Raw genomic sequence first — 22294 nt, forward strand, 5'->3', positions numbered from 1 at the left:
AGCAGGTGCAGGTGGGGAGTCAGTGTGGAAAGGAGGGAATGGTACAGGCTGGGGAGTAGGTCCAGGGTAGGAGAACGGTCGACAGACATAGGTGAGGGGTAGTATTCAAAGTGGGATAGGGTAACTGTGTATCACCAGGGGGTATAGAGAAAACAATCTCAATAGGAGTATCGGCTACAAGATGGGTCAACCAAGAGCCTTCACTTTCTTGTCCATAACTGAGGCGAGCGAAGCCACGAAATATACTCTGCTGGGTCGTGGCGTCATACACCCACATGTCTTCCTCAGAGGGAATGATCAGCATCTGTGCACTGTTCCTGGCCATCTAAACATATAGAAAGAAGACAGACAACAACGAACCAAGGGGTGAGTTCTCCAAATACAAACAACAAGCAATTGTCATGCCCCAAGGAAGGCGGCATCTCAGACATAATCAGTTTCAGTCACCACGACAAGTACTATTTCTAGGATATTCAAGACATGACCACATACGATGTGCATGAAACAACATAGATTTATTTCAAAGAGTCTCAATCACGATCATGCACAATCAATTCATTTTCTAAAGGTAATGCAAATGATGCATGATGCAAGTTTCAGCCTCACAGAGGTTGCCTCTCATGTTTCAATCATATGCACATGGAATGCATGGGGATCCCATCCTCTATGACTGGCGACTCTCCTAGTTGTACCATAAGTTAGACAATTTGAGTCGGAAAGACGATCGGAGGACTCCATTCCCTGCATCGTTCTGCACAACAGTATAAAATTTATACATATATCGGATGCGCTCAGCATCAAAGAACACCAATGGTGTTTGGCCCCTCGGTGGGTCTCTTCGGGAATGGACCTCGACGACCATAGAATGCGCAGTCCTTGTCGGGTTTGGCTAAGGTCTGCAGGTGGATCATGACTCGGCTGCAGGCGCGCCTCTTACCTGTTACCACTTGAGTCTCCAGATCCCCTTTCACCACCCCTAGGAGGTCAACCATGGGACCGAACCTACCACACCTTCAAGTTGTGCGTTTGTAATTGCCTTCGAGTCGTTTCACACAATGACATGATGCATGAAGTGACATCCTCAATTTTTATTCAATAGTTTTCTTATTTCAAAAGAATTAAGCACAACAACCCAGCATTGTATGGAAAGAATATAACGATGCAAGTTTCCAGTCAAACGATTTAGAGACATGGATAGATTCCATGGTTTCAAACATCTTCGTGGATAGGTTCCACTTCTCACAATTCTTAGGATAGGGCATTATTGAGTATATCAAGACTCAGTAGCTTATTACATTCACCATTCCTTTGTTAAATCCACATCCTCTCTCTCTCTTCTATATTTTAGTTCAAGTGTTCTTGTTGCCCGCTACTTTTCCCATCTTGACTTTCTCATTAAGTTAACCTCTAATTTCTTTTTAAATTATTAACTCACTTTCATTGAATCACACTTTCACTTAGGTTTCTCTTCTTGGTTTTGCTCTCTTTAGTTAGGGAACCTCTATTTTATTTTTCTTTTTGCCTAGCTTCCACCTAATCTTTTGTTTTAAGTATGTTTCCTCACATGAATACAAACTACCTATTCTCTCGGCTTCCCATTTTAATTTTGAAGTTTGGACTTAACTTAGTTACTTCTAATCCTTCACACGTTCTGAACCTCCTTACCACACACTCCTAGTATTCTCTCTTGGTTTTCTTTCTTTTCTTACAAGTTATTCACACCATTTACCTCCTTACACTCTCGGTTCCTTACTTGCCACAAGCCATCCATTTACCAAGCCACAAGTTCATTTTGGATTACAAAATCCCAAGAGTAACTTAACTTATCAACATCATAAATCTAGAGTCAAAGGTTGCACCATATTTATTTCATCAAATTCTTGTCTTATTAGAATACCATGATGCATGAACACTCCAAATTGATTAACACATCACCAATCCATCACAAGGGCATATCATTCATCAATTTCCAGCCACATATATTTTCATGTTCTGGGTCTTTCATGCGTTCATGCTTCACGTTTGTCCATTCAAAATCACACACATAAGTAGTGACGCACATTACACACCATTCACACATTTTTCAGCACCTAGATCATAGGCAATTCAACATTTTCACACACCTATTCACGGCCAAACTCATGAGCATATAACCAACATTCACATGGGGCTACCCTTAGAGTTATAAGCACTTCCACATATTCATTCACACATTCCAGCGCCATTTTTCTTAAGGTAAAAATAAATTGAAACCTTTTCTTTTTAACAAAAAGTCTTAATTTGAACTAAGGCGTATCAAGGAAATTTTTCCAAACCTTAGGGGTTACTTTAACAAGTTTTTAAAGGTAAAACTAAGGCTGTCCAATTAATTTTCAGCAAGGAATTTCACCACACTTTTACTCTTTGTTTAAAATGATTTTTCCTACCATTTCTTTTTATGAAACTTTGTTCTTGAACACTTTTCCAATTCTGTCCAGCGCCTTATCTCAATGATTTCCAAAGTTCTCAACACATGTACTTTTGAAAACAACAAGCAACACTTTCCCTTAAACTCACATAATATTTCCCCAATGTCACCACATCAAATTTCACAAAGGAAACACTCTTTTTATGTCAAAGTCCCAAACTGTCCAGCCCCTAAACTCATCCAATTTCCTTTAATTTTCTACCCTTACGCCCTCTTAAAATGTACATGCAATCGCTTCCTAACATCGTCCAAGTGTCAAGGGTCACACAAGCTGAAATTCTTAGAGAAACCACAAACATTCAACACGTTAAGGTAGAAATGCCTTTGTACAAGATTTTGGACTTTTAACTAGCAAAAACTGAGGCCAAACACAAGGAAATTTCACATGCAATGGTCAAAATAAGAACTTTCAAGGAGGTTGATGCATGCAAGGCCAAAGATCAAAGCTTTTAGATTAACAAATCAACATGCAAGAGTGGGTTTTTTTTTTTTTTTGTACACACTCACGGCTCAACATTTCAAGCAAAAAGGAATTTAAATACATTTTTCAGCAAAGGGTCGAACAAAACCGAGGCGGCATACAAGTTAAAATTGACATGCAAGCTTAAAAATGGAAACTTTTAAGATGGTTGACGTATACAAAGTTAAAGATTGAAATTTTAAAACCATAAACAACATGCAAGGGTAAAATCTTGGTGCCCACACTCACGGTCCATCACTTTAACACAAGAGGAACAATTTAAATAGAAGTCCAGCAAGGGACAATTGAAAACCAAGGCAAGTGATAAGGCCAAATAAACATGTAATGCTTAAAAATGAGAACTTTGAAGGGGTAACACACATGCAAGAACAAAATTTAAGGTTTTAAGCAAGAAAGGTCTCGAAATCAACATGCATGGAACTCATTCACAATACGAAGAGATTTTCAAGGAGCAAAACATTTATTTTTCATAGAGAAATCACGAAGACAGCCAAGGGTAAGCAAATAGACAAGAAAAGAGTGAGAACTCCCCCTTGCCTTAAGTGTAGCACGAAAATGAAGAGAGGAAGGTAGCTTGAGCTTGAACTCTCCAAACACAAGGTTGGATTCGAGAAGGAGTTGCTCCAAGAGCTTCAAAATCTTCCACTAAAATATCCTTTGAAACCATCAAAGGAGAATACTTGGACAAAACTCCAAAAGGTTTGAACGAAAAAAGAAAGAGAGAAAGGGCTATGAGTTTCTCGGTTACCTTGAGAGAATGAGTGAAAAATGGATGAAATCGGAAGTGTTGATCCTCTTGGTTTGCTTGAAATGAACAAAGGAAGGGTGGGAGGATTTTGAGTGGAGCTTGAGAGCTTACAAGCTCTCGATTTTCTTGAAGAAATAAGGGGAAAATGAGAGTGTTTGAGTGAAAAGTGGTGGAGTTTTGGGACTTGAGGGCTCTCGGTCTTGTTTGGGAAATTTGAGAGAAAAAGATAGTGTTGGAAAGTTAAGGCTTCACGGTTGCATGCAAGAGAATGAGAGAATGAGATTGTGTGTGATGATGGAATGGTTGAGTGAAGAGAGTGAGATGGGAGGGGTGCTTCTCGGTTAGGGAGAAAGGAGAGTGAATTAGAGGAGATTTTTGTGAGTAAGTGTCTTGGTGTGTGGGTGGCCAACCAAGGTAGTTACCTTGCTGATTTTGGTTTAGTGTTTATCAAATTTTGCATGTTTTCCATAAGACAATGAGTGATGTGAAGGGAGAGTGATTCAAAAGAGTTGGTTGGCACAAAATTTTAAATGAAATAGTAACCCAGGACTTTGCAATTTTTGAAAACATCCACACGATTCCTATCACCCCAAAAGCAAGGAAAAATGTGTTGATTTTGTGTGCAACATAGTAAAAATCATGCACGGTTCCAATGGCACAAGAAGGAATGAAAAAGAAAGAAAGGTGTTCTAAGAAAGTGGCACAAAATAGTTGTTTTAAAGCTTTGTAAAAAAATTGAAAGTGTGTGCACATTTTATTTTTTTTTTGCGAGTCAAACTAGGGTAGAACAAACAAATTTGGCAAGAAATAAGTGTGAGATTGTCGGCTACCAAAAATGGAAATCGGCTAAGGTTGGTACAATGTCTCGTATACGAATCGAAGGTCCAAACTTTTAGGTTGCACGAGTTTTGATAGGAAGTAAGTTTGCATGAAATATGATTGGCCGTAATAAATGCGACGAGACTCAGTGCAATTTTCAGAAAAGATAAAATTTATGATGGCGGCTTCTCGAAAAACACCAAAGGAGGTTCAAAATTCAAGGCATCCTTGAATCGGGAAACGAGGATACTTGCATGAAATGTAATTGGCCGGAACTAGATTTTGGAAGATTCGGGTAATCACGATGTTCTCGCTTTAGGGAACAAAATCGGGTCCATGAATTTTGATTGGTTGGCACTAAATTCGAGGAGGTCTAATGCATTAATTGCGACGGCTAAGTAATGATTAAAGTAAAAAGGTGTAATAATTGCGGCGGCTAAGCAATCATTACTAAATCTAGGGAATGATTAATGAATCTCACGTCTTTTTAGGCAAAAAGTGACTTTTCAGAAAAGTAAAAAGTAAAGATACTTTTTGGCATAGTTTTTGAGGTACTTTCTTGAAATTCACAACGGAACAAGATTAGGGATTTTTGGACGATGTCAGGACCGAGTATCATGCATGCAGTCATTCTAAAATGCAGGGCTTTCTACGAATTGAGACGATCAATTTGAGTCTAATATCTAACTATCTATTCCGACAGTGGCAGGTCGGAACTGCGAGAAATTCACGACTTTATCAGATAACAGTTAGGGTACGAAAATCGGGGCGTTACACGAAGAGAAAAAGAAACTCATAAACGCCATGGAAGCTTGCTCCACTCCAATTCCTCTTTGTGAAGCTCCAAGATTTGAATCCCCACTCCTCTCTCTCACTTCCTCTAACAAGAATCTAACTAACAAAACTGAAAATGAACAGAATCCCCTAATTTTGAAATATTTTTGGTATTTATAAAATTTCTCAGATTTGCGCATCATCACTTTTATGAAAAATAGTAGCTACGCAAAAGATTTATTGTTGCGCGTTAACACTTTTATGAGAAAAAGTGGCCACGCGCAACTTTCCTGATATTGACCGCTCTCTGGAACTATCACTCTTGCTGATAAAAGTGACAACACAAAGCTCAAGTGGTTGCACGTGATCACTCTTATGAGAAAAAGTGATTACGCGCAACTCGCCAAGATGAAGGCTCTCTGGAACGTTCACTTTCGATGATAATAGTGGTTACGCAGAGCTTTTCCTGATATTTGCCTTTCTGGAAGGCTCACTTTTAATGATAAAAGTGATAACACCCAGCATGTTGAGTCTGAAACTTCACAGGATCTCTCACTTTTCCTAGCAGAAGTGGTAACGCCCAAGCTTTCTTCTTCTTTGAACTCTGGAGTGATCACTTTCACTGACAATAGTGATCACGCCTAATCTGCACTTTCTTGTCTTGTGTTTTTGGAGTCCAGACTTGATTCTTTCATCTTCCTTGTCATCAAGCCTCCATTTTCATGATCCTTGCTCAATTTATTCCTTCAAAAACAAGATTAAAAACTTAATTTCAAAGCAAAATTTCCACAATTGCTAAAATAACTACATATTTAAACATACTTCAATTCCTTCTCTTTTTCTGATTTTTTTCTGCTTTCTTCATATCTTTTTCTTATCAAATGTGTTAGAATTATGCTAGAATATCAGTAAAAAAATAGATTCATCAAATGCTAAATAAAAAAAAAATTTCAATAACCTATTATTCTCCCCTCCACACTTCAATTTTACATTGTCCTCAATGTAATGTATAATGGAAATATAATTAAATGTAGTAAGGAAAGGGAAAGTGGAACTCCCTATTCAAGCATAAGTGGCCGCTAGCAAGCGAACCTCCTCAATGGTCTCCAAGGGTATGTCCTCAATGGTCTCCAAAATTTGTGTTCTCCCACTGCAAAATTTAGAATTATGCAGAAACGTGTGTCAAATAATAAGGTAACGTGCAACATGAAGTGTTTATGCATCAAAGATGTGTAGCAACTTCATGAATTATCACAACTCAAATGCAAGACCATTATTGAATGCACAAAATAAATTGAAAACTTCTAAAAAAATAAAATAACTGTGAGTTGCCTATCACACAGTGCTCTTTTAACGTCACTAGCTTGACGCCTTATGATCTTTAATTCTAGGAGATACTTTTGATGGCAGCAATTTCAGTTGTATCCCTAGATATTCCTCTTTTTTATCATAAATTTGTAGCACTTCATTTAATTGGGAACATGGAAGAAATAGTTGTGGAGGGATTTCCAGCTGCTTCATGAACTTAATAAGCTTCTCTTCATGCTCTTCATTTTCTTGATGTGCAGAACATCGTGTCTTGCTGCTGTACCTAGGCTGCTCCCTTGAATATACAATGATGTAATATTTATATTTCAACTGCTCAGGAAATGGCTTTAACTCAAATGCAGGGGGCAACTTTAGAGAAGGAGGCAATGTAAAAATTGGAGTTGAATCTGCCGTGGATGCATCATGATTTACTTTTTCAGAATCTGCAATAGCTACATCAAAATCACCATAAACATATGTATCAATCTCAACACAGATGCTACATTTTGCAGAATCATTACATGCATCGTAAGTAAAAGAATTAGGATATTTAGCTAGGTTAGGATAATTAATACAATCTGAAAATTCAGAAAACTTAGCCAAATTATCATCAACTAAATCATTCAACAAATTATCATATAAAACTGAATGAAATGGAAGAGGAAAAGATTGCTCAAAATTTTCTTCTGCCTCGGTATAAGTGGCATGAGCAGTAGGAGAAAATTCTACACTTGTTGGGCTGCAATCACTTGCTGGAGCAGTAACATTAAGATCTTCATCTATTGGTTGCTACTCTTGCGAGTCTTGAATGGTCTTTCTTGAACTCAAAGTAACATTCTCTGGTTCAACAACTGGTTGTGCAGAAAGATTACTAGGACCTTGAGACTTCAGCTCGTTTACTGTTGTTGCCAACTGACCAATCTGATTTTGCAAGTTTTGAATGGATGCTTCTGTTCTTAGTTGGAAATTTAGATCGTTAATTGTCATCTCCCTTATCAACTCTTCCAAGGAAGGCTCATTCTTGGAAGGTGCAATATTTTGTGGTGGGGGTTGATATTGTTGCTGCGTAAAATTCTCACATCCTAAGTTTGGATGACTCATCCAATCTGCAGACTCATACAATGTAGGACAGAAATCAGTATGATGTTCAGGTGAATTACAAATTTCACACAACATTGTAGCCATTTGTGACAATGTCAACTGCTCGATCAAAGAAGCTAAATCATCTAGCTTGTTCTCTAGTCTTCTATGATCAGCCATATAAAAAATTCTTTGAGCCATAATATCTAAATAAGAATGAAAAGAAATATTTTTTTTTTCAAAAACCACCAACCAGCCTTCAACCTATTGCCATTGCGTAGATCTCGTCGAGCTATATGAAATGCATATATTACAATAAGAAATAGGAGTTGTATTCAAAAAGTTATGTCACTTTTAAGTTTGGACAGAGATCTACACGTTCAGATACACGGTCATGTACTTGACCAAATACATTTCTGTGTGAGTTTTTTTTTTGAATTTTTGGGCAGTGATCTACACGGCCGTGTACTTTTTCGATGAATACAGAATGAAAAAATACAGAAACACAACACAAAATGTAAAGAATTCAATGATGTCATACTAAGCAAGGATAGATGACTACCTACTATGCTATTCAAAGGCTACTAAAACAAAATGCATAGACACAATTATGCTAAATGAAAAATGCTAATTATACAGAATCCTAATTCGATGAAAAATACTAATTATGTAGAATTCTAATTCGATGAAAAACGCTAATTATGCATAATCCTAATTAGATGTAAAACGCAACACAGAATATGCAATGCAATCACACTAACACAAAATTACATAATCAAATAACATCATCATCCCCAGCAACGGCGCCAAAATTTGATCGCGAGTGTCGCGCTCGGACAAATTAATAAAAATCGAATTGCATAAAAATTATGTAGTAAGAGGTGCAATCCGAGTCGTCTCCCAACGATGATAATGTTATACGATTATAAAATTAGAGGGGGTTTGATTTATAGAATAACACTAATTAGAATCAAAAGTTAACAAGAATTAGAAACTCTAATCCAAGAATTTAGAAGAACTACGACCACTCTATCACCGGATTCCAAGGAGATGCATCAACCAACAAATTAGTGATTAACATTAAATTTGAATGAAACCTCAATTCAAATTAAGCATTCACATGAGAACCCTCATGCATTCTATTAATACACAATTCGCTCAAAGTTCAGAAACTTCTAGAACCTAATCGATTTGTGTTAATTTAATTCACCAATGCCATTAATCTTAGATCTCAAACCTGAAAATCTAATTCACACTCCTTCAAGAATTAATTACATACATCAACCGAATAATATATAATCAAACAACTGCACAATTATCAATCCAAATGAAGAATCTCAATTTGAAATCATAATTAGCAAGAGGAGAAAGAAGGAAGAGATGAAACTGAATTTGTTGTTGAATAAATTGAGAAACCGATCCTCAAGAGTGTCTCAATCCTTTTTCAATCCTTGGACTAAATGAAAGTCTAAGCCTCCATTAATGGAGGAAAATGAAAAGTAAAAACAGAAGAGAAAAAAAAAGAGGAAAACAAAAACCCTAAAACATAAACCTAATCTAACCTAACGTCCCCTGTTGTAACCTGCTGCCCTAATTTAAATACAGGCTCCTAAGGGTCAAAACGTAAAACCTAATTAATAATTATTCAATTACATTAATCCTCAACTCAATAGCTGTCTTTGGAATCCTTATTTGTTCAAATTCGAATTCTAGAGGGAAAGTTATGCTTGTAATTGTTGCTCAACATCCATGCTGAATCTGAGAAGATATTGTGTGGCATTTTTGGCCGTGAATATCTGTCCGTTTTGATTTGTGATCTGAAGAGAAATTGTATCCCTGGATGTTAGCTTAAAAACTCAACTAGAATGGGCTTAAGCGTACATCTGTGGACTGAGATATGGCCCAAATACTGCACCAAGGTCAGAAACTGTGACTACAACATTCTGACTTTTTCCAGGCTCATTTGCAGATTCTTATCATCAGAATTGGATTTTGACCTCTGCATAATAATTGTTTACCTTTCTCTTAGCTTTCCTACAAATCAAGAATCATAATGAAATGAGCTCTACAACTCAAGATATGGCCTAGAAACCAAAACAGTATCAGAATTTGCCAAATATTGAAAAAATTAAATAAAGTCCAAATAAAATTCAAACATCATAAAATGATCCAATTCAAACCAACTAGGCACAAAAGAGGATTAATGAACTAGGAATGAGGGAAAATAAGATTGTAAAAATTCCAATTGATCAACTGGTGGTGATACCGATAGTGGGAGCGGGTACACCACTGGCCACACACTCTCTTCCTGACTAGATGATAGCTCATATTTTGTTCCCACATTTTTAGTGTTATTGGATCCTTTGCATGACTTTTCATTTCCTTATTTCTTCCATTTAATATGTTTTTGCATTTATCTTGATAATTAGGAATTTTCGTGAATACTATACTTTTGTTCATATTTTCTATTCTGACCTTTGGTTACTAATTTGACCATAACTTTTTCTGTAGGTATTCGTTTTGGCTGATTCATTTTGCATTGGATTCCTTACTTCCGGGGCTTTAATTTGGATATCTGGATCGTACTGTTTGGAGTCTGGAGCTATTTTCTACGAATTTTAGAAGTTTAAACTTTTAGTTGACTATTGTATAGTTTTTATTTTGCTTTTGTTTTGCAGTTCGTTTGTATTTAATTTCGGCCCAACTTTGGCCCACTCGATTTTTGCTCTTTTAGGATTAGTATTTATAGAGATCAGGGGCTGATTGGGAAGGACTTTTGATTCATTTTTTCATTTTTCAGTTTACAATACCTTTCCCGCTTCTAATAGAATCTCTCATTTTTTTTACCATTCTTCTTCTTTTCTTGCATTTTTCCATTCTGAATTCGTATGCCTTTGCAATTACAACTGAAAGACGTTTAAGATTGTACAAAATCAAGATGATTTCTGCTATGTTCTCCCTTCAATTTCATTGCCAAAGTCCAGATCGCATTTGTTCAAGAAGTTTTGATGCTCCGAGTTTGTTTTCCGATCTCACATTTTTACGATTGTATAGAAGCATTGTTCGATTGAATTGTGCATTGTTCTTAATCGTATAACAATCAATTGATTAATTGTTTGTTGTGCAGAAGAGATTTAAACAAATTTGATTTTCATTCAATCTTAGTTTTGGATTTTTGTGCTCTGGATTTCGATTTTAACTTTCGGTTCCAATTCTATGCATTTTAATTCTCTGCGATTTCATTCTTGGCGATTTCATTCTTTGTAATTTCATTTTCTGCATTTTAATTTTGTAATTCAGTTTCTGCATTTAAACCCCCAAACATACAACCTTTCATGCATAATTGAGATTAGAGCAACGTGCAATTGCATCCTTATGAGATATGACCTAGGTTGCTCCCTGAACTGCATGTTTTTGTGAGAAATTTAGATCTGAATTGGAAAGAATGACAAGCAATTGGAAAGAATGACAATCAGTTTCACATTATACTATTCAGAGGTTAATTCCTTAACTCAGTGAACCTAACATTCAATTAAACCATTCTAATTCCTTAGATCTGATTCAATTCAATGTTGCTTTAAGTGTAAGAAACTAAAAGATTGCAAGATCAAAGTTCCTTATCCCTAAGAAAACTAAAATCTCAGTGATTGATTCAGATCTGAAGAACAGATTCAATTTCCATTGACAAAGGTTCCTCTGAATTTAGTTAATCGAATTTCCATTCAATTTCCACGTGAAGTTCAGAATCAATCACTCAATCTATTCCAAAGCTTGAAATTCAGATCCAAATCAATTCAACATGTTCATTTCAAATCTACAATACCTAACTATGAACGAGTTACACAGCCATGGTAGTAGAAGAAGAAAAAGAAAGAGAAGAAGAAACTCAGAAACGCCATGGAAGCTTGCTCCACTCCAATTCCTTTTCGTGAAGCTCCAAGATCTGAATCCCCACTCCTCTCTCTCACTTCCTCTAACCAGAAACTAACTAAAAAAACTGAAAATGAACAGAATCCCTTCTTTCCGGATCGTTTCTGGTATTTATAAAATTTCCCAGATTTTCACGTTATCACTTTTATGAGAAATAGTAGTTACGCAGAGAGTTTTTGGTTGCGCGTTAACACTTTTCCCAGAAATAGTGGCTACACGCATTTTCCTGATATTGAGAGCTCTCTGGAACTATCACTCTTGATGATAAAAGTGACAACGCAGAGCCAAGGTAGTTGCGCGTTATCACTATTGTTGATAAAAGTGACTACACGCAACTAGCCAAGTTGAAGACTCTCTGGAACGATCACTTTTGATGACAATAGTGGTTACGCAGAGCTTTCCTGATATTTTGCTTCTCTGTAACTATCACTTTTAATGATCTAAGTGGTAACGCCCAGGCTTCACTTCTTCTTTGAGCTCTGAAGTGATCACTTTCACTAATAATAGTGATCACGCCCAGTCTGCAATTTCTTATTCTTGAGTTTTTGGAGTCCAGACTTGCTTCTTTCCTCTTCCTTGTCATCAAACTTCCATGAATATGATCCTTGCTCAATTTATTCCTATAAAAACAAGATTAAAAACTTAATTCCTAAGCAAAAATTTCACAATTGCTAAAATAACTACATATGTAAACAAAATTCAATTCCTTCTCTTTTTCTAAGTTTTTCTGCTTTCTTTATATATTTTTCTTATCATTTGTGTTAGAATTATGCTAAAATATCAGTCAAAATATGGATTCATCAATCCCCAAACTAATGGGCAAGCTGAGGTATTCAACAGGGAAGTCAAGCACCTGTTGCAGAAATTAGTGCACCCGAATGGGAAAGATTGGAGTAAGTTTCTGGATGATGCTCTCTAGGCTCAGAGGACAGCTTATCAGATACCATTAGGCATGTCTCCATTTCGAGTGGTGTTTGGTAAAGCATGCCACCTTCCGGTGGAAATTGAGCATCGATCATATTGGGCTGTGAAGAGTTGTAACATAGCACTTGAGCAAGCTGGAATTGAAAGGAAGCTCCAGCTTCAGGAGCTTGATGAAATACACCTGCAAGCCTATGAGAATTCTAAATTGTATAAAGAGAAAGTTAGGAGATTTTATGATACACATATTCTGAGGAAAGAGCTCTCGGTAGGCCAGAAAGTGTTATTGTTTAACTCTCGATTGAAATTGATTGCAGGTAAGCTTCGGTCTAGATGGGATGGACCTTTTGTGATTACTCATGTTTTTCCCCATGGTGCAGTTGAGATTTAGGATGAAGCTACCAGCAAGACTTTTAAAGTCAATGGTCATCAGCTGAAATTATTCCAGGAGAGTAGACCAGTGGAACCGGCTCAGAACATAGTTGATCTATCCTTAGTGGAGCCTACTTTGATGGAGGATGTGTCTTCTTAGGCACTTGGAGTTTGGAGCATTGTGTTCTTTGATCTTTGTTTCTTTTCCTTATAGTTTCCTTTACTTTCTCATATATAGTTTTCATTCTATTCTTGGATTGTTTGCATGTTTTGTATTTTATATTTCCTTTTCCCACATTGTGGACAATGTGTGTTTTAAGTGTAGGGGGAGGGAGTAGTCCTTAGCATATTTTTCATTGGTTTCCCTTGCTTTTAGAGACTTCATTCTTGTGAGCATCTTTTCATTTGCCATTCTTAGTTGGAAGTTTCATAACTTCATAGTTGTGTTTCTTGCATTTTGAGTTTAGCTAGTTTTTCATGATGATTAGGTTGTGGATCATTAATTGGTAGAATGCATGCCTTAGTGAGATTTGAGCTTATCTTCTTTCTTATGTGATTCGCTCATGTTTGTAGGTATTTTTGAGCTTGAATTGACTCTTTTTGATGTCATCTATTCACATGCACTTTTGATATGATTTAGGCCTTCTTTTGATTTTAGCCACTTGGCCAAATTGACTTACCTTGCATGTATTCCATTGGTTATCCCCTTTGAGCCTTATTGACCTTTTTCTTGATGATTTTGCAGCTCATTACAAGCCATGTAACTTGAAAAACCATGATCCCAACCTTTGGGAATAGATGAGCTTTGGAATTATTTTGGGAATTGGTTAAAAACAAGTGTGGGGGTGTTTTGTACATATTGCTTTGAGCATATTTTGATGCATTGTAGGTTGACTAGAAAAGTGGATTGTATAAAAACAGTGCAGTACTTACAAAGTAAAAAAAATAAAAAAAATAAAATAAAATAAAATAAAATAAATTTTTTTTAAAAAAAAACGAAAAAAAGAGAGTAAAAAGTACTATTCTATTTCTAGATTTTGTACATGTGTTCCTGATTGTTGTGATGTGTTGCTGTTTTGCTTTTACTTGTTTTTAATCCATTCCCCATTACTCTTCGTTTCTCTTTGGTTTTTAGCTTTGTTCACTTTCTTTTATCTTACCTTTACCTTAGACACATTACAAGCTTAATTTAAGTCCTATTGATCTTTGGTGCATGTGTTTTAAATGGTAGAAATTAGAAGCTCTTCAAGCTTATGGAATTACTTACTTTCATGATGTGCTTTGAGTGAAATTTCTTGCCTAGACACTTGAGAGATTAAGTGATACACATCTATGTGAGAATTCTATCAATTGTGATCCATAATTTGATTTGATTGAAACTCTTCTTTACTTTTAATGTTGGAGCATATTCTTGATTGTTTTGATTCTTCCATGCTTTGATTGCTGGCTGATTTTTGTTGCTCACATTACTTACACTTTGGGAACCATTGAAAAATTTTGCTTTGTGTTCATTTCTTTTCTTTTCTTATGCTTGGGATTGCAAAAGCTTAAGTGTGGGGGTATTTGATAGCTCATATTTTGTTCCCACATTTTTAGTGTTATTTCATCCTTTGCATGACTTTTCATTCCCTTATTTCTTCCATTTAATATGTTTTTGCATTTATCTTGATAATTAGGAATTTTCGTAAATACTATACTTTTGTTCATATTTTCTATTCTGACCTTTGGTTACTAATTTGACCATAACTTTTTCTGTATGTATTCTTTTTGGCTGATTCTTTTTGCATTGGATTCCTTACTTCCGGGGCTTTAATTTGGATATATGGATCGTACTGTTTGGAGTCCAGAGCTATTTTCTACGAATTTTAGAATTTAGACTTTTAGTTGACTATTGTATAGTTTTTATTTTGCTTTTGTTTTGCAGTTCGTTTGTATTTAATTTCGGCCCAACTTTGGCCCACTCGATTTTTGCTCTTTTAGGATTAGTATTTATAGAGATCAGGGGCTGATTGGGAAGGACTTTTGATTCATTTTTTCATTTTTCAGTTTACAATACCTTTCTCGCTTCTAATAGAATCTCTCATTTTGTTTACCATTCTTCTTCTTTTCTTGCATTTTTCCATTCTGAATTCTATGCCTTTGCAATTACAACTGAAAGACGTTTAAGATTGTACAAAATCAAGATGATTTCTGCTATGTTCTCCCTTCAATTTCATTGCCAAAGTCCAGATCGCATTTGTTCAAGACGTTTTTTATGCTCCAAGTTTGTTTTCCGATCTCACATTTTTACGATTGTATAGAAGCATTGTTCGATTGAATTGTGCATTGTTCTTAATCGTATAACAATCAATTGATTAATTGTTTGTTGTGCAGAAGAGATTTAAACAAATTCGATTTTCATTCAATCTTAGTTTTGGATTTTTGTGCTCTGGATTTCGATTTTGACTTTCGGTTCCAATTCTATGCAATTTCATTTTCTGCATTTTAATTCTCTGCGATTTCATTCTTGGCAATTTCATTCTCTGTAATTTCATTTTCTGCATTTTAATTTTATAATTTAGTTTCTGCATTTAAACCCCAAAACATACAACCTTTCATGCATAATTGAGATTAAAGCAATGTGCAATTGCATCCTTATGAGATATGACCTAGGTTACTCCCTGAACTGCATGTTTTTGTGAGAAATTTAGTAGTTTTGATACCACTGCGACATGACTATCACTAGACCTCTGACCACTACCTTTGCTGAGCGACTGTGACTGCCCACGTGGTATCCCTGAGGTGGGGGTAACCGGCGACCATCCATAGTGAAACTCTGTATCACAGTGCCACCGTGAGTGCAGCTAGCGTGCAGTGAGTGCATGGGATTATTGTTTGTTAATTTTGTGTGTGTGATGAGGTTTCTCAAACCCCTTAGAGAAAAGGACCTAGCTAGGACTAGGAACACTCAAATTAAAAGAGGAAATTAGGGTTTCTAATGAATACCTTGAACCCTAGAAATTGAGAGGATAGAATTATCTTGAGCAAAGAAGACAAACAACAACAAGAAGAGGATTATGCAGCTACAAACGTAATTAAATTTGGGTTGTATCTCACGCTACATAATTCATATTATGGTGTTTCCAAAACAAGGTGAAAGTTCACGTTTTAAACTGTAATTTTGGCTCAAGAATCATTGAAAAAGGAGTTGTATTTTAGGAGATATGATCTGAGTTAATTACGAACGAAATTTTAGGATTAGAATGAAACTTTGCATATTTTTAAACCCTAGGTCAGATTTAGGTTTCTCATTGTGATTTCATATAAAAATTAAGTAATTAGAAGAAGAAATAACAAAGGATAGGCGCCACAAACCTAATTGGTTGATAAGCCTAAGTTGATTGCCACAAGAATGAGAATTCTTGATAAGACCTAGAAGCAAGGAAGAACCCTAACTTTGAGAGAAAATCTCACACTTTTAAATTTTTTGTTCAATCTGAATTCCCTATTTTCCATCAATCCAAAGTGTTTTTAGTACAATGGAAATTAGGAGTTTGCTTAATCAAAGTCAAATAAGAGAAAAAGAGAAGCACCATTAGTACAAGTAAACTAAGATGGCCTAGTGGTCATTAGCTAACACTTATCCAGAAGTACCTAGGTTCAAGTCTTGCTACAAATACTTTATATAATTTTAATCATGGCTGAAAAGAAATAAAAATAAATAAAACTTCAAATTGAGTCATTGGGCTTATGTCCTTCAAAATCAACAAGAACAAGACAAGTGATGGGCTTCAACGCCATGGATGGATCTTCCCTATCATAAGCTTCAAATTGATGTTGGGCTTCCAACACAAGATGTATTACATGTGCTAATGCTTCTTGGGCTTTCTTAGCTCTTGACCTTGTCATCGGCTCGCTTAAGTCTTCAAATGGATCTTGGGCCTTCCTTGGAGTGTGAATTCTTCCATGGGCTTGGGCTTGGGCCTGGATGTCCTCATCAGTGTGTGTATAAATTGTTTGATGCCGTGAGTGCATCGGTATTTGAATTAAATTGAATGGAGTAGTATTGCTGTAAATTGTTTGATGCCGTGAGTGTATCGGTGTTTGAATTAAATTGAATGGAGTAGTATTGCTACCTGTGAATGCATTGTTATGAATTGTGTTAGAATTAATGTAAAATAAGTGCAAGGTGAGACTCTATGTTTGTTTGTATAATAAGTAGTGTAGAGTACTCACCCTTACATTTTTCAGGCACCTTTACATTCATTTTTCAGGTAACCAAGATGATCAGCACCAGTCTCAGTGAAAAAGGGGTGGATGGAACTACTATTGGACTTAGAATATTATTTGAAACTGTTGTATTCAGATAGGTCCTGTAGTAGTTACTTGATATAAACTTGTAACCCTTTCCTCCATTTGAAATATTTTGTGAAACCATGTGATAGGAATTTTATTTAAATGGAAAATTTTAATATCCTTATTTTTGTGAAATTTATTATTTAGAAATTAAATTAAGGTGTTATATGCTACAGTCAGTGTGTTTCAGCTGACTGACTTGCCCACTTTAGTGAGCAAGTGCAAAATCTTTGAAGCTAATTCAAAGGGCAAGATCGTGGACACCAAGGGGAGTGGTCCAATGAGGCAAGACAAAAGACCCCTAGATTCTTGAAGGGGCCGTATTCAAGCTTCAACCATTCTCAGTCCAAAGGGACTTCATCACAGGAGAGAAGCAGTGGGAGTGGTTCTAGTTTCGGCTCTTTCAAAGGGCCAATCCGATGCTTCAGATGTGGAGAACCACACATGTTGAGGGATTGCCCATAGCCACGGACCAACTGTGGCAACTGTGGGAAGTTGGGGCACACTGCTAATGTGTGTTGACCAGCTAAGAAGAGCGGCAGTGCAAGCACAAACTAGCAGCCTGAGTCGAGAGGGAGCACGGGGCCGTGCGTAGGGCCTAGTACGAGGTCGAAGTCGAGTATTTCTGGGAGAGTCTTTGCCATGAGTTGAGCAGAATCTTTACAATTTGAGGAGCTAATCAGAGGTAAATGTGTTATTAAGGACCGATTATTGGATGTATTGTTTAATTCAGGTGTTACGCACTCCTTTGTTTCTATGGAATGTGTGAAGTGTCTGGGATTGCATGTGATCGAATTGTCGTGGAACGTTGTAGTGACTACCCCAACAGGTAAATCAGTCGTAACCTCGTGGGTGTGTCTAGGGTATTCGATAATGGTGCATGGAAGGGACTTTGAGGTGGATTTAATCTATTTGCCTATTTTCCAATTGGACATGATTTTGAGAATGGATTGGCTAGCTGCCAACCATGTTTTGCTAAATTGTAGAGAGAAAACATTGATTTTGGTGCATCAATGACAAAAATATCTAGACTTTTGAGTTGAGATTCATGGGAGAACACGGTGAATGCTAAGACCTTCATGGTCATATTCTCAGTGGATGCTGAAAGTATATCCCGATGATGAGGGACTTCTTGGAAGTATGTGGAAATGGCATATTGATTATGATTGTGATTGTGTTTGAAAATGTTAGAAACTATGAATGATTACAATGATACACTGGAGGTGTGGAAGATGGGGGTGATAGAAATACCATGGGGAAGGGAGAGTGGTAGTGACACTAACAGTGAGTGTGGGTGTACCACAGGCCACACACTCTCCTCTTCACTCGACCTCTAACTAACGCCTTTCCTAAAGGGCCCGTGACCACACACGTTGTATCCGTGAGGCAGGGGCTAACAGGCAACCATCCATGGCGTGAAACTAAGTGCTTGAGGTTGAGGGCATCAGAAATCTGTGATCGCAGTGTCATAGTGAGCGTAGCTAACGTGCAGTGAGTGCACATGTGTTTGTGGATTGAAGGTGCAGTGAGCGCACCCATGTGTAAATTGATATGACTTGATGTGCGTGTTGATGTAATAAATTAAGTTACGCTTGATGAAGCGTGTTTTTGTGTTTAAAAGATTTGTCGCAAATCCTCATCAAAATTTAAACAATTTAATGTAGTACTAGGGTTACCCTAGATTGTCTCCTGTGAATATTGGCTATTAATCTTCATTAAACATGTTGAAGGCATTAATTGAACAAGCAATTAAAATGGGGGGTTTTGTGGTTTCAAATCAAAATAAAGAGTAACAAACAAACGAGTTTAATTAATTCAAACAATAGAAAGCAGCAATCCTTAGTTCATCCACAAAGATTCTATCCTCATTCCACTCAAGATTTAACATTCATCCTCTCTCCCATGAACTAGGTTAATTTAACAAGCGAAAATCAACCTTGTGGTCCCAATGAAATTATGCAATTTGTTAGGCTCTAATCTCTCATCCCAAAGTTACGCAACCTTAGAATTAAATCTAAGATTAAGCAATCCCTAATTTAGAATCTCCTTAAACGAATTAGGGTTAATTAAGCAATACCCCCCTCATTCACCATTAATTCAATTCAAGAGACAAGGAAGAAGTAATTCATAAGAAGAAAGGAATTATATTATCATTAAATTCAAGGAACTCAAGAATCTATGTGAATGTACTAAGGATTACACAAAATTTAGCCCTCCATGGAAATGGGGGTCAAAAACGCAGTTGGAAAATGCAAAAAATTCATTAACATTAATGTAAAAGCAAGAGAAATGAAAACCAAACCCTAGGTTGGACCCTTGGCTGTCACCCAAGGTTGCCCTAAGCTCTAAAAAATATCCTAAATTTAGTAAAGAAGAAAAAAGGTTCAAAAAACGTAAGAACTCTCTACCCTAATTTGGTAAAAATCTATGTATACTAAAGCTGGCGCCCTCCAAAGTAGTTGCTCTCATTCTTTCATAGTAAACACGCGCAGTATCAATTGGGTTTTGCCTCTCTGGAGTGATTACTATGAATATTCATAGTAATCACGCGCAGCATTGGGACATTTTGGACTCTCTAGAGTTGTCACTATGAATTTTGATAGTAACTACGCGCAGCACCTTCAATTCTGCATGCTATGGAGTGACTACTAAGAATATTCATAGTAACCACACGCAGGTTTAGTGGATTCTGGGTTGCTGTAGTTGTCACTATAAGCTTTGAAAAGGATCACATTGGTCCCTTTGCTGGAAATGGCTTGTTGTAGTTGTCACTATCAATTTTGAAAGTAGTTACTTTCACCTCAAATTCCTCAAAATCCAATAATTCTTCAAAATAAGCTTGGGGATTCCTGTCACATTATTCAAATGATCAAAACATGTAAATTAACTAAAAACTAAGAAACCTATATTATTTAGCCTAATTGGAATATTCATCTTATTTACACTATCTAAGTCTATTCTTTTTTATAAAAAGTAATAAATGATGTATAAAAATTTAGTAAAATGTGGATTCATCAACGGTTGTTCAATGAATGAATTAAATTATATCATGAATTATATTAGAAACATGTGGAATGTGCAAGGTAAGTCTCTATGATCGTGTGTGTGTATGTGTGTGATAGTGTAGACTACTCACCTTTACATTTATTTTTCAAGTGACCAAGACGATTAGCAGCTGACTCAGTGAAAGGGATGAATGAAACTGCTATAGGACTTAGAAAATTTATTTTGAAACTTGTGATGTATTGATAGGTCTTATAACAATGATTTGATTCAAAATTTATAATCCATCCTTATTTTGAAATACTTTATTAAACTATGTATTGGAAATAATTTGAATAAAATTTTATTATTCCCACTTATTGCAAAATTTATTTATTTAGAAATTAAATTAAGGTGTTACAGAAGATGGATTTGTTTCTCAAATCTAAATTAATTACAAAGATTAGTGACTTCTAAGGGATAAGTCATCTTAATCTTGCAATCCTATGGTTTCTAATTTCTAAAGCAACACTTAATTGAATTACATCGAAGGGATTAGGGTGATTGAGTTAAATGTTAGGGTCATTGAGTTAAAGAATTAACCTTTGACTAATAATTTGTGAAACTGATTGTCAACTAATTCAAATACTTGAATGTTCAGAACATGATTGAGTTAACACAGAAATTTTGATGAAGTAATTTCCTAGCTCTAATTCATTCATACATTTCATCTTAATACAATTTTCGTAGTTATGTTTTACTTCAAGTTTATTTTCTTTTATACTTGTTATTTCTGACTTTTACATAATACAAGCTCTCTAATCAATTACATGGCTCAACTAAATGTTGATTTGTGAAGTGATAATTGAGAAAAACAATCTCTAAGAACAATACTTGGGATGGATGAATGAAACTACTATAGGGCTTAGAAAATTATTTTCTTTGAAAATCCTAACGTAGTTGAACTAGTCCTTTAGCAATGACTTGATATAAATTGTAATCCATCCTTATTTTGAAACACTTTACTGAACTGTGTATTGGGAACTGTTTGAATGAAATTTTTTATTATTCCAAATTTTACAAAATTTATTTATTTGAAAAATTAAATTAAGGTGTTATACTCTGTAGGCTTTAAATTGTACTAAGATTGTTAAAAATTTGATTTATTTATAAATGAATTTTTGGAATGTAAATACTCAACAGTTGGCACCATTTAATGTTTTTTCATTTTGAATTTAGATTGAGAAAAATGTATTTCTAATGTTTTGTTAAGTAACCGTGAAAGGATTTATTTACAAGAAAGTATTAATTTCATCATGTTTTTATACTATTTGCTTTAAGAAAATTCATTTAATTCCTTTCAATTTATCATAATTTATCATATTATTGAATGTGAAAATAGGGATGTTACAGGTAACATGTTTCTATAATGCCTTCTTAAAGAATCAATTCCTTCATCTGTAAAATTGTACCATAAATAATATTTCTTGTATGTTGTGTGATATCAGTCAAGATAAGTGTTAAAGAGTAAGTTTAGTCACAAAGTCTGTCGCAAACAAGTAAGTTAGTGACAATTTTTTTAGCAAAAAATAAAAAAAATAAAACTAACATATACATTGAAATTTTATAAAAATTAAAATAAAATTTTGATAAATAACAAAAATTAAAACATTTTAAAAGATTATAAGAAATAAAGACAAATTTTATTTAGAAAAACAAAAAAGTTACAATGCTTACATTTTCAAAGGATTAGAATATAAAAAAAATATGGATGACAAAAAGATAATTTAGCTTTTATTATTTACTTAATAAATATTTTTGTTGATTAATAAATACTTGATAGGAATCCCCTTGCTGGAATTCTGGAAGAGGACCTTTCTTGGATAAAAAAAAATGCATAAAGGTTGGAGAACATCGTTTACAAACTCGGAACTATATCTCAAGTTATAGAACTCAAAATTAAACGAGACCAAAACGAGGTGAATCCTCACGTTTTGAGAAGCAATTTTGACTCAAGAATCATTGAAAAAGGATTTGTAGAACGGAAGTTATGAGCAAGACATGTTTTGGACAAAAA

Source organism: Abrus precatorius, unplaced genomic scaffold (genome assembly GCF_003935025.1).
Source record: "Abrus precatorius isolate BTA unplaced genomic scaffold, Abrus_2018 Scaffold5, whole genome shotgun sequence".
NCBI lineage: Eukaryota > Viridiplantae > Streptophyta > Magnoliopsida > Fabales > Fabaceae > Abrus > Abrus precatorius.